The sequence below is a fragment of the Gossypium hirsutum genome, chromosome D09 (assembly GCF_007990345.1).
Source record: "Gossypium hirsutum isolate 1008001.06 chromosome D09, Gossypium_hirsutum_v2.1, whole genome shotgun sequence".
Classification (NCBI taxonomy): Eukaryota; Viridiplantae; Streptophyta; class Magnoliopsida; order Malvales; family Malvaceae; genus Gossypium; species Gossypium hirsutum.
The window spans coordinates 10,173,866-10,186,047 of NC_053445.1; positions in this window are offsets into that span (position 1 = coordinate 10,173,866).

The following is a 12,182-nucleotide window of genomic DNA, read 5'->3' on the forward strand; positions in this document are numbered from 1 at the left end:
GGATTCTCTTCCTGTCTGGCATAGATAGGTTGAGGTACATTTGAGGAATCATTTATTCCTTATAAATTGGTCCTAAATATTGTCGGGATAGAAGAGACAAAGGCTCTAACTATCTTAACGTCTACTGTTTGTGTTTTGAGATTTGATTATTCTTCTAAATTTAATCTCCTAAAAGTTGTGATGGTACTTCCTATTTCAAAGGAATGTCTTGGAGGCATTCTAAGTGGCTTGTTGAATATCAATTCAACCGTACCATCTTAGTGTTGGGAAATTTCATTTAGTGAAGTATTTCTATTTGGAGTTAGTACAAGAGGGTCTATAGCAGCTTCAAGTTTCCACCTATTGGGAAGGTTAATTTCATGTCTTTGTATTGTTCTTGGGATTGTGGTATGAGATCTCGAGGTATCTGAATACATAGCTTTAAAGAGGATCCAATAGACTAAAGTTAGTACTTTAGATCTAGGAGGCATTTTGTAATTATGAGTATGAATTTGAAGGGTCAAAGATTATAAAATGTTTTTATTGGTTAAAGAAACCATAAAAGTAACAATTAAAATGTATTCGACCAGTACATGACATGCCATAGGTTGTGAGTACTCACCCTTTTACCATGTGTTAGGGCTTTGTGACCCAAAGATAGTGCTGGAGAGATAAGGGAATGTCGAGCTTAGCTCCATTCACCGTAGATAGCGTCATGTTTTGGAAGTGTGTGAGCACACGTGCTACACTTTATTAGAGATAACGATCTACTCATTAAATCAATTGGTGTCTTTTGGAGATCGGCTTATCCAATGTATAAATAAGTTGATTATGTTTCACCTTCACCATTTTCAATATATCATATTGGAGCATGTAAAAATTTTGTTATATGAAAATTGGTATTGCTTGACTAGATATTAGCATGCTCAATGAATTTATTTTTTTTGTATGCATGTGCACTCATTGAGCTTCAATAAGCTCACACTCCTTGCATTACCTTGCAGGCATGTAGTTCACGGGCTAGCAAGAAGGATGGTAATCCAGTGATCCAACTCAAGGAAAATCCTTTGTGTATGTGTCATGTTTACAAACCCCAAAGTGAAGGCAATGTGGGATCGTTCTAGGGGTTTTAGAACTTAGAACTAAATCTTAGACATTTTAAATAAATTTTTAATGGGTTGTAAACGGACATTACAGACTATTTAAATTTAGGATTTTGGACTTTATACTTGCTTGCTTGAATGCTTGTCTGGATGGTTTGTATTACTTGTTAGTGATAAATCTTGAAAAGAGTTACAATTCATGTCCTTAGGCTTGGTTAATTTTTAGTACTTAAGTGAACTTAGTTGCACTTTAGGATATTATTTTAGCATTTTTAGAACATTGCACAAGAAGCTAGGATTGTGCTTAAATATTATTATTTGTTACTTTTAATTGCATGTGGAAGGGTTGTGTTTGGTAGTTTGGCAAGAGTAGGTTGAGGAACAAGAACTAAAGAAGTGAAGGTTTGTTAGGGCAAAAGGTTAGACAGTTTGCCAACACGAATGTAGGGGCAATTCTAAGAAGACAAAGTTAACACTCAACGCATACCAATTTCAGACCAACTATACTTGTACCAGAAAAATCAGCCTAAAAAAGAGGAGAACATAATCTTGGGTTGTTGTTTTTTTATCTTAGAAAAAAGAATTTAAAAAGAGAAAAAGATAATTTTGGGTTGTTGAATAAAGAATTTTAAAAAATGAGAAGATAAACATGGGTTGTTGGATTTACCCTAGGGAAAAAGCCTACAAAAAGCCAAAGGAGTAAACCGAAAAAGGTGAATAAGAGGGAGAGATCCTTAGGCAAGAATAGAGGGTAGTGGTTGAGTAGAGACAGGGAGAGGAAGACGAAGGCAGTCCCTCTCAGCCACCACAGGACACTGTGCTGCTGGAGTATGATCTGGACACGCGAAATTTGTCTTCCCGAAGTTCTTCTGTTATTTCTTAATCTGTTCCTCGGTGAATTAATTTGATTGAAATGATGTTGAATGGTATTTTGGGTTTGAATTTTTTTCCAATCCATGAAATAAATCTCATAGGGTTGGGATTACATGATGAAACCTTTATTTTCTTTAATGGTTGAAGCATAGATTTGAATTAATTTACTATTTCATTCAATTGTTTTATTTTAAAATCATATGCGTGCAATCCTTAGATATAAACGATTGTGCAACATGCCCGTAAACTAATTTAATTTTGAAAAGGTTGGATTAGTTGGACCAAAATTGAATGATATGAGCAAATACTCGATAGATACTAGTAGTAGACTCTAGACATAGAGCAATGTTCATACAAAAGGAAACAATGCAGGGTACCGTATTAAAAGCCTATAGACACATGCAAGGTAATTTAAGGTTTCTGCTCTCGAAAGAAGCAGACCACTTTAACTCTTCTGAGCAATATGTTAAGTATGATTTTGCCGAGGCATTTCTGACACTAACGGTAGATTCTTAATAATTCCAACCTTCCATATCAACATCGTATATCCCTTATCCCTTGTCGGAGAATCTTTTCCATAACATTCTTAGTTGTTTATGTGTTCATTTATTTGTTATTCGCATAATTGTTCTCATAATTGCCATTGCATTTTTACACTTGCCTTGCCATAGCATTTCCAATTATTTATCAATTACACATACTGCACATATCATTATTCCTTTAAATTAACATTGCATTCTTATTATTGTTTTTTCCGTAACATTAATCAAATTTTAGTCTAATAACTTGACCACTTTAGTGCCTCAATCCGATCCTCATTGGAACGATACTTACTCTTCACTTTATTACTTGATCTAATATGTATACTTGCACAAATTGCATATCATATACACACACGACTGTTAGTTGTATTAATAACTGAATTAACTAATAAGCTTTTTCAACCAAATGAGATCGTCAAGTTGTAAGTTATGCCATTTTACCCTCTATTGACTAAATAGATATGTTAACTTAGAAAGTATGTGAATGGTTACCTGAGAGCCGACTTAGATTAGTGCAAGCTAGGGGTTGTAAGGTGATAGGACCTTGCTATAACATAATGTTCCCTGATTTTAAAATTTTACTAGCTATAGTACTCGCCAAGTGAGGGGTTTGCCAAAAACCATGAGTTTTCCAGAATGAGTGTTCGCCATGTACGCTAGATTACCAATTTAGGACAGCTCGTCAGGGTAGATAGGTTTGCCAACGTGAGTGAGCACACCAAATAATTAGGACTTCACCTTAGAAGGTGAGTTCTCCAAAATAAGATTAGTTCACCAAGACCAAAAGAACCCACCCACTAGCATACCACCAATAGGTTTTACCAAATTTGGTAGGGTTCACAAAAATTTGGGTATTTGTTTACCTTTAAGTTCACTAGAGTCAATTCACCAAACAATAGGGAGTTTGCCATACTGTTAGGACCGTAGGGTGTTGTAATAGCCCAGTTTTAGCTAAATCAGAACAGTGGTTTTGGAACCATAAATCTGAGGTCGTAAAATTTATTTTATTATTATTTTAATACTTACAACATGATATAAGAGTTGTGTAAAATTTTCGTAAAGAAATTTTATCGTTTAAGTGTTTAATTCGGTAAAAAGAACTAAATCGTGTAAAGCGTAAAAATTGTGTTCTATAAGCTAAATGTATCAAATAGCTATAGAACTTAAAAGTGAAGGTCCTTATGTATTAAATATCCCATTTATAAGATAGTGGATGATAGTGGAGTGGCAATTGGTGTTATTAGTAATGTTTTTAAAGGGTAAAAGGGTAAATAGGTAATTAAGTTAATAATAAATAAAACAAAGCCACATATCATCATATTCCATCCATTTACCACCAAAAATAGGATTTAAAATAGCCATTGAAGAGTAAGTCATTTCAGTCAGCATTAAAGAAGTTCCAAGATGATTTTAGCCGTTCAAAGGCTACTATGGGTTATTCTAGACGAGATCGAGATAGACCACTTGTGAGTTTGAAAGTTACTTCAATAGCTAGTGTTGGAAATGTTAGATCAAATCAACCTGAGTGGAAACATTACGGTAAACGACATCCTGACAATTGTAGATTGAATGATCGGGCTTGTTTCAAATGTGGATCATTAGACCATTTCATCCGTGAATGCCCTGAGTTGGCCGAGCAAGTTACAGTGCAAAATACGAGGTTGAGTAACACTGCAACTAAAAGTAGACCACCCAGAAACATGAGTAATATGAGTGGCAGTCAGAGGGGAACTAAAGACACTGTTGTTAGATCTGAAGCCTGCGCACCTGCCAGAGCTTATGCTATTCGCGTTCGCGAAGAAGCCTCGTCTCCAGATGTTATTATCGGTACTTTCACTCTCTATGATACTACTGTGATTGCATTGATAGATCCAAGATCAACTCATTCTTATATATGCATAAATTTAGTATCCAGTAAGACTTTGCCTATAGAGTCTACAGAATTTGTGATTAGAGTATCAAACCCCTTAGGCAAGTGTGTTTTAGTAGATAAAGTGTGCAAGAATTGTCCTTTGATGATTCGAGATTTTTGCTTTCCGACTGGTCTGATGTTGTTACCATTTAATGAATTTGATATAATTCTGGGTGTGGATTGGCTAACGTTGCATGATGCGATTATGAACTGCAAACAAAAGACGATCGATTTGAAATGTTAGAATAATGATATTATTCGGATTGAGTTAAATGATCTGAATGGGTTGCCAGCTGCGATTTTGTCGATGAAAGCTCGGAGTTATGTGAGAAAAGGCTATGAAACTTATTTTACTTATGTTCTTGATAAATAAGTAATTGAAAAGAAGATTGAATCTGTGCCAGTTGTGTGTAAGTATCCAGATGTATTTCCTGAAGAGCTATCGGGATTACCACCGATTTGAGAAGTTGAATTTGGTATTGAATTAGTGTCGAGAACTACTCCGATATCAATAGCTCCATATAGAATGGCTCCGACTGAGTTAAAAGAATTGAAATCTCAGTTGCAAGAGTTGACCGATAGAGGATTTGGACAATCGAGTTTCTCTCCTAGGGTGCTCCGGTATTATTTGTGAAAAAGAAAGACGGAATTATGAGAATGTGTATTGATTATAGACAACTTAAAAAAGTGATAATCAAGAATAAATGTCCTCTGCCACGAATAGATGATTTGTTTGATCAGTTGAAAGAGGCTACACTGTTTTCTAAGATAGATTTGAGATCGAGTTATTATCAGCTGCGAGTTAAAGACTCTGATGTGCCAAAAACTACTTTCCAAATGAGGTATGGGTATTATGAAATTCTAGTATGACATCTTGATGGACTAACGAATGCACCTGCTATTTTTATGGACCTAATGAATCGGATCTTCAGAACGTATTTGGATAGATTTGTTGTTGTATTTATAGATGACATCTTGATCTATTCCCGTGATGAATCTGAGCATGCTGAACATCTAAGAATAATGCTACAGACTTCGCGAGATAAAAAAATATTTGGAAAGTTTAGTAAATGTGAGTTCTAGTTACGAGAAGTTGGTTTTCTAGGGCATATTGTGTCAGCATTGGGTATTCGAGTCGATCCGAGTAAGATTTCAACAATATTGGATTCGAAGCCTCCGAAAAATGTATCTGAAGTCCAAAGCTTCCTGGGACTCATCAGTTATTACAGACGATTCGTAAAGGTTTCTCAATGATTGCAACTATGTTGACGAGAGTACTTCTCAAAGATGTTAAGTTCGAATGGTCGGACAAGTGCCAGAAAAGTTTTGATCAGCTGAAAGCTCTTTTGACTGAAGCTCCAGTGTTAGTACAGCCAGAATCGGGTAAAGAATTCGTAATCTATAGTGATGCATCGTTGAATGGTTTGGGCTGTGTTTTGATGCAAGAAAGCAAAGTCATAGCTTATGCCTCGAGACAATTAAAGCCACATGAAAATAATTACTTGACGCACGATTTGGAATTAGCAGCTATAGTGTTCGCGTTGAAGATTTGGCGTCACTATCTGTTCGGTGAGAAATGTCATGTTTATTCTGATCACAAGAGCTTAAAATATTTGATAACTCAGAAAGATCTAAATCTACGACAGCAAAGATGGTTGGAATTGTTAAAAGATTACGAGCTAGTGATTGACTACCATCCGGGAAAGGCTAATGTTGTTACTGATGCTTTAAGTCGAAAATCTTTATTTTCTCTACGTGCAATGAATACTCAGTTGGCTCTATCTGATGACGGCTCGATTATAGCTAAGTTGAAAGCAAGACCGTTATTTATGCAGCAGATTTGCGAAGCTCAGAAAGTTGATAATGAATTGTTAGCAAAACGGGCTCAATGTGATTTGAATTCTGATTTAGAGTTTTGAGTTGATGCTAATGATTGTTTAAGATTCAGAGGACAAATATGTGTATCGAGAAATTCAGAGTTGATCCAGATGATTTTAAATGAAGCTTATAGTAGTCGTTTGTCTGTTCATCCGGGAAGCACGAAAATGTATAACGATCTGAAACAGCTTTACTGGTGGTCTAGTATGAAACGTGACATCTCAGAGTTCGTTTCTAAATGTTTGATTTGTTAGCAAGTTAAAGCTGAGCATCAGGTACCGTCTGGTTTATTACAACCGATTATGATTCCCGAACAGAAATGGGATAAAGTGACTATGGATTTTGTGTCAGGATTTCCCCTATCTTAGAGAAAGAAAGATGCGATCTGGGTTATAGTTGACAAATTGACGAAATCAACTTATTTCATTCCAGTACGAACAAACTATTCGCTTGATAAGTTAGCTGAGTTGTATATTTTCGAGGTTGTAAGATTGTATAGAGTACCTATTTCTATTGTTTCGGATAGAGATCCGAGGTTCACATCGCGGTTTTAGAAGAAACTGCAAGATGCACTAGGTACAAAGCTACACTTCAGTACCGCTTTTCACCCACAGATAGATGGACAACCCGAGCGTGTTATTCAGATACTTCAGGATATGTTACGATGTTGTGTTCTTGAGTTTGAAGGTACGTGGGAAAAGTATTTGCCATTGATTGAATTTGCATATAATAACAACTTTCAATCGAGTATTAAAATAGCACCTTACGAAGCTTTATACAATCGCAAATGCCAAACACCTTTGTACTGGACTGAACTTAGTGAGAATAAGATTTACGGGGTCGATTTGATTAAAGAGACTGAACAGAAAGTGAAAGTGATTCGTGATAGTCTGAAAGCATCATTAGATCATCAGAAATCATACGCAGACTTGAAACAAAAAGATGTTGAGTTTCAGATTAGAGATCTAGTGTTTTTGAAAGTATCTTCGTGGAAGAAAATACCTAGATTTGGCAAAAAAGGCAAGTTCAGTCCGAGATTCATCGAGCCGTATGAAATTATCGAGCATATCGGGCCGGCTGCTTATAGATTATTGTTGCCACTTGAATTAAAAAAGATTCATAATGTATTTCATGTATCGATGCTTTGACGATATCAATCTGATCCCTCACATGCGATTTCCCCGTCTGAGATTGAGATTCAGTCTGATATGACATATGAAAAAGAACCGATCCGAGTTTTAGATCGCGAGGTTAAAGAGCTGAGAAATAAGAAAATTTCATTAGTGAAAGTCTTATAGAATCGACATGGGGTTGAAGAAGCTACGTGGGAGCTCGAGGATGCTATAAGAGAGCAATATTGAAACCTATTCACTGGTAAGATTTTCGAGGACGAAAATCCATAAGGGGGAGAGTTGTAACAGCCCGGTTTTAGCTAAATCGGAATAGTGGTTTCGAAGCCACAAATTCAAGGTCATAAATTTATTTTATTATTATTTTAATATTTACAGTATGATATTAGAGTTGTGTGAAATTTTTGTAAAAAATTTTTATCATTTAAATGTTTAATTCGGTAAAAAGGAATAAATCGTGTAAAGCGTAAAAGTTGTGTTTTATAAGCTAAAGGTATCAAATACCTATAGAACTTAAAAGTGAAGGTCCTTATGTAGTAAATATCCCATTTATGAGATAGTGAATGATAGTGGAGTGGTATTTGGTGTTATTATTAATGTTTTTAAAGGGTAAATAGGTAAATAGGTAATTAAGTTAATAATAAATAAAACAAAGCCAATTATCATCATCTGCCATCCATTTACAACCAAAAATAGGGTTTAAAATATCCATTGAAGAGCTTGAAATTCGGCCATGGTGTTTTTGCTCAAATAGGTACGATTTTAACTCCGTTTTTATTGATTTCAACGTTTTTGTGATCAATGCAACTAGAACTAGTTAGTCCGTGTCTTCAATTTCAAAACTATTAAAGATTTTGATAGTTTCCATTGAGGGGTTTATGTCGTCTTTGATTTTCAATGATGAAATATGAATATTTGATGTTAGCTTTTCATATTTTATAAAGTGATTTTTTATGAAAATCTAAATTAGGGATTTATTTGTGAAATTTGCAAATTGAGGGGTTGAAATGTGAAATAAATGGAATTAATGGGCTACTAGGGACCTAGGGAAGATTCGGCCAAGCATGGGTTTAATGAAATTATGTGTATTTTGTGTTGTTTTGAAATAAGGACTAAATTGAGAAAATGTGAAATTTTAGGGGCCAAAGTGCAAAATGCACATTTATGCGTTTTTGATGAAATTAAATGGATATGTGATTAAATAAGTTAAAATTGAATTGATTTAGATCAAGAAAGAAAGAACTCAGAGTTAGATCGGGGAAAGTCGAAAGTTGTCGAATAGTCGTTCCGATCCGTTCATTTCTGAATGAGGTAAGTTCAGAAGTAAATAAATGTTCTTAAATTCAATTGTATATACAAATATATATGTTGCCGAATTGAACTGAGCATGGGATGACCTGTTTCGAGCTTGAATTGCTTGAATTACGACGTCCGAAAGCCACGTATGAACCATAAGAATAGTATAGGATACGTATGTCATGACATTGCGACTTTTGAGGTGTGATTTTGTGTAAGACCATGTCTGGGACATTGGCATCGATATGAGATTACGTGTAAGACCATGTCTGGGATAACATGTAAGACCATATCTGGGGTATGGCATTGTATGTGATATATATGTTTTTAAGTATCCTTAACGATTTCGAATGGTTCAACGAGTAATGTTAAAACGATTCCGAACGTGAAATTTAACTAAATGATTCAGGTACGTATGAGGTTTATATGTTCATTGAAAAAAAAAGGTAAGTGAAGTTACTTAATGTGGTAATTTGGATTATATGAGAAAAATGACTGTATATGTGTATGAGATTAGTTAAATTGGCCTATTCCGAATTGAATTATATATGTTCTTGTGATGAATTATTTGCTTATGACTTACTAAGCTTTCAAAGCTTACTTTGTGCATTTTTTTTGTTTTATAGATATATAAAGCTAGCTCAAGTTCGAGGATCGTCAAGGAACATCGTCACACTATCGATCGCTATTTCGATACTTTAAGAGTTTGTACCTTTGATGTATGACATGTATAAGCTAATTTCGATATGGTTCATTTGTATATGTATATATATAGCCTTGCGAAAATGGCTTGATAATGATGCTAATGTTTGTGTATATTAGGCCATGTAATTAGCTCATTTTGGAAGTATGTTATATAGTATGTCTTGTGTGGTGGATAGTCATATAATTTGGTTTGAGTAATGAGGTAAATGATGGATGTACTTTTTTGAATTATGGCGTATGTTCCTATAGGTTATATGATGAATATATATATTGATTGTGTATTGGTTATTTAGGTACGATTCTAAATGGTGACTAATGACTATGTTTTAGGTATGTTTCATTGGTTATATGTATATAGTTATAAGTGACATGTTGATGTTTGTATTAGGTTATGAAATAGTATGTTTAGCTTAATATTGAATGGTGGAATTGGTATGTTTAGTATTTAGTTAAAGACATGAAATTATACTAAAGGATTTCTTATTGTGAGATGAATTATGTTTGATTATGGTTTAGGTATTCAAATGCCATGTAATTGATGGTCACATGGTTCGAACTTTGTATTTATGAAGCACGTGCACTATGATTTTGAAGATTGCTGATTGGTTAGTAATTTGATTAGATAAATGATATTGATATTGTTGAATATTGAAGCATGATTCGTATATGTGAAATGACTAGAAAAGTATGATTGATTTTGGTTGACTATGTGATTCAAATATACGAATTTGGCTTGTACAAAAAAAATTGTAAAGGAGATTATATTGCTTTGTGCTTGAATTGTATTGTATAACTGTTCTGAACTATGTTTTGATCGGTAATGTTTCGTAACTCTAATTCGGTGATGGATTTGAGTTAGGGGTGTTACAGGTGTGTTGCGTGCTGGGTTCACGAGTAGGTTGCGAGCTGTGCTCACCAGGTGATGTGCAAGGTGGGTTCGCAGGTGGCTTGAAAATGGTATGTTTGGTGCTTGCATTGTTGATGTGTTTAGAAAAGCATGCAAATAGGAATATTAATCATTATGATTTATGCTAGGAATGTATGGTATGTGTGTTTGGTTCGTGTGTTTTGAGATGTTTTAACAAAGAGTCACTTCAGTGGCTAATCTGACGTTTAATATTTCAGTCGGACTCTCCCAACCGGGTTTGGGCGCCACAGTCTTTATGGCTAAGAACAACAAAGTGGAACTCAAGGTAAACATATCGACATTAAGTGTCTAGCCATAAGGGAATGTGTTAAAGAAAATAAAGTGGTCATTGAGCACATTAACACTAAGCAGATGTTAGCTGATCCTTTGGCTAAAGGCATACCACCACACACATTTAAGGATCTTGTTGTCACTATAGGACTTGTTCCCACATTGTAATTTTTTGTTGTAAGAACGATTATAAAGAAACACTGTTAAATTTGATGCTCTTCATATATTGTGAGCACATTAATTTGATTATTTCGAGAAATGTCACTAAAGTTTGGGTCTAGAATAAACATTGGGTTTATTCATTAAGAAATTTAGGAATAAACATGATATATTGTAATACATGGAAAATGCTAAAATTCTAAGAGATAATACAGTCATAATTCGTGCACTATGTTTTGACTTTCAGTATTCATGGGCAATACAAACCAAGTGTGAAAATGTTGAATTGCCTTTTGGTTCGTGAGACTGACCTCGTGTTTTACTACCCACTATTTTAACACATTTGTTTGGGTGATAGTGGGACATGTATTTGGTGATTTTTATGGGGAACCACCATTATAAATACCAACTAAACTTAAGGTCCCTAAGCAACGAAAAATTAAAAAAAAAACAAAAATATTCCATCTAGTGCGGTTTTTGAATGCTTAGAAGACTTTGGCGGTTTTTAGTTTTTCATATAACTAAATTCGAAGTCCTCATCGGTGGTTTGGCATACTTGTCAGTGGTGTCACAATATTTGGATTTTGGCATTTGGTTCAGACAATGGCTAGAGGTATTTATGTTCGATCTTTTTCGCTGCTCTATATTGTAAACCTTTACTTATGCTATCATGAGTTTTATATGTTTTTCGACCTTTTAAGAATTTCTATTGTATTTTTTTTCTTTCATCTTTTTTATTATTATTTAAGTGTGTAATAGAGTTGGTGTCACGAGTAACTCGACACAAATTCATTCAATAAAATTATTTAAAATAACTTTACATATTTTAAATAAATTATACCATTATGAGGGTAATTTTATCTTTTTCTTATTTTTAAAAAAACCAATAAAAAATTCAAATGTTGTGATTTTAACGCATGCCACCATCATTAATAAAAAATTGTCTTTATCACTTCAACCAAAGTTTTATTTTTATATCCGTATACATTTTAATGTTTGATATAAATTCTTTCACTCACATTGTTTGTATATCTTTGTTATTATTTACGTGTGACTGAGTTGGTGTCAAGAACCAACTCGATAACAACTCGATCAAGCAAATTACTAAAATAACCTTACATATTTTAAATAAGCTATATTATTACGAAGCTACTTCTATCTTTTTCTTATTAGAAAAAATAAAAAATGTTAAAATTTGAACCCATAACACCAACATTTATAAAACCCTTTTTTACTATTTCATCCAAAGGTTTATTTTAATATTTTAATATATTTCAATTTATTGCACAAAAATTTTCACTATTTAATTTTTTTATGCATCTTTGGTAATCCAAAATAAAAATAATCTAATAGAATTTTTCTATAAAAAGTGTGAAAAATAATAAGTAGATAAGAGCTATGGAGAAT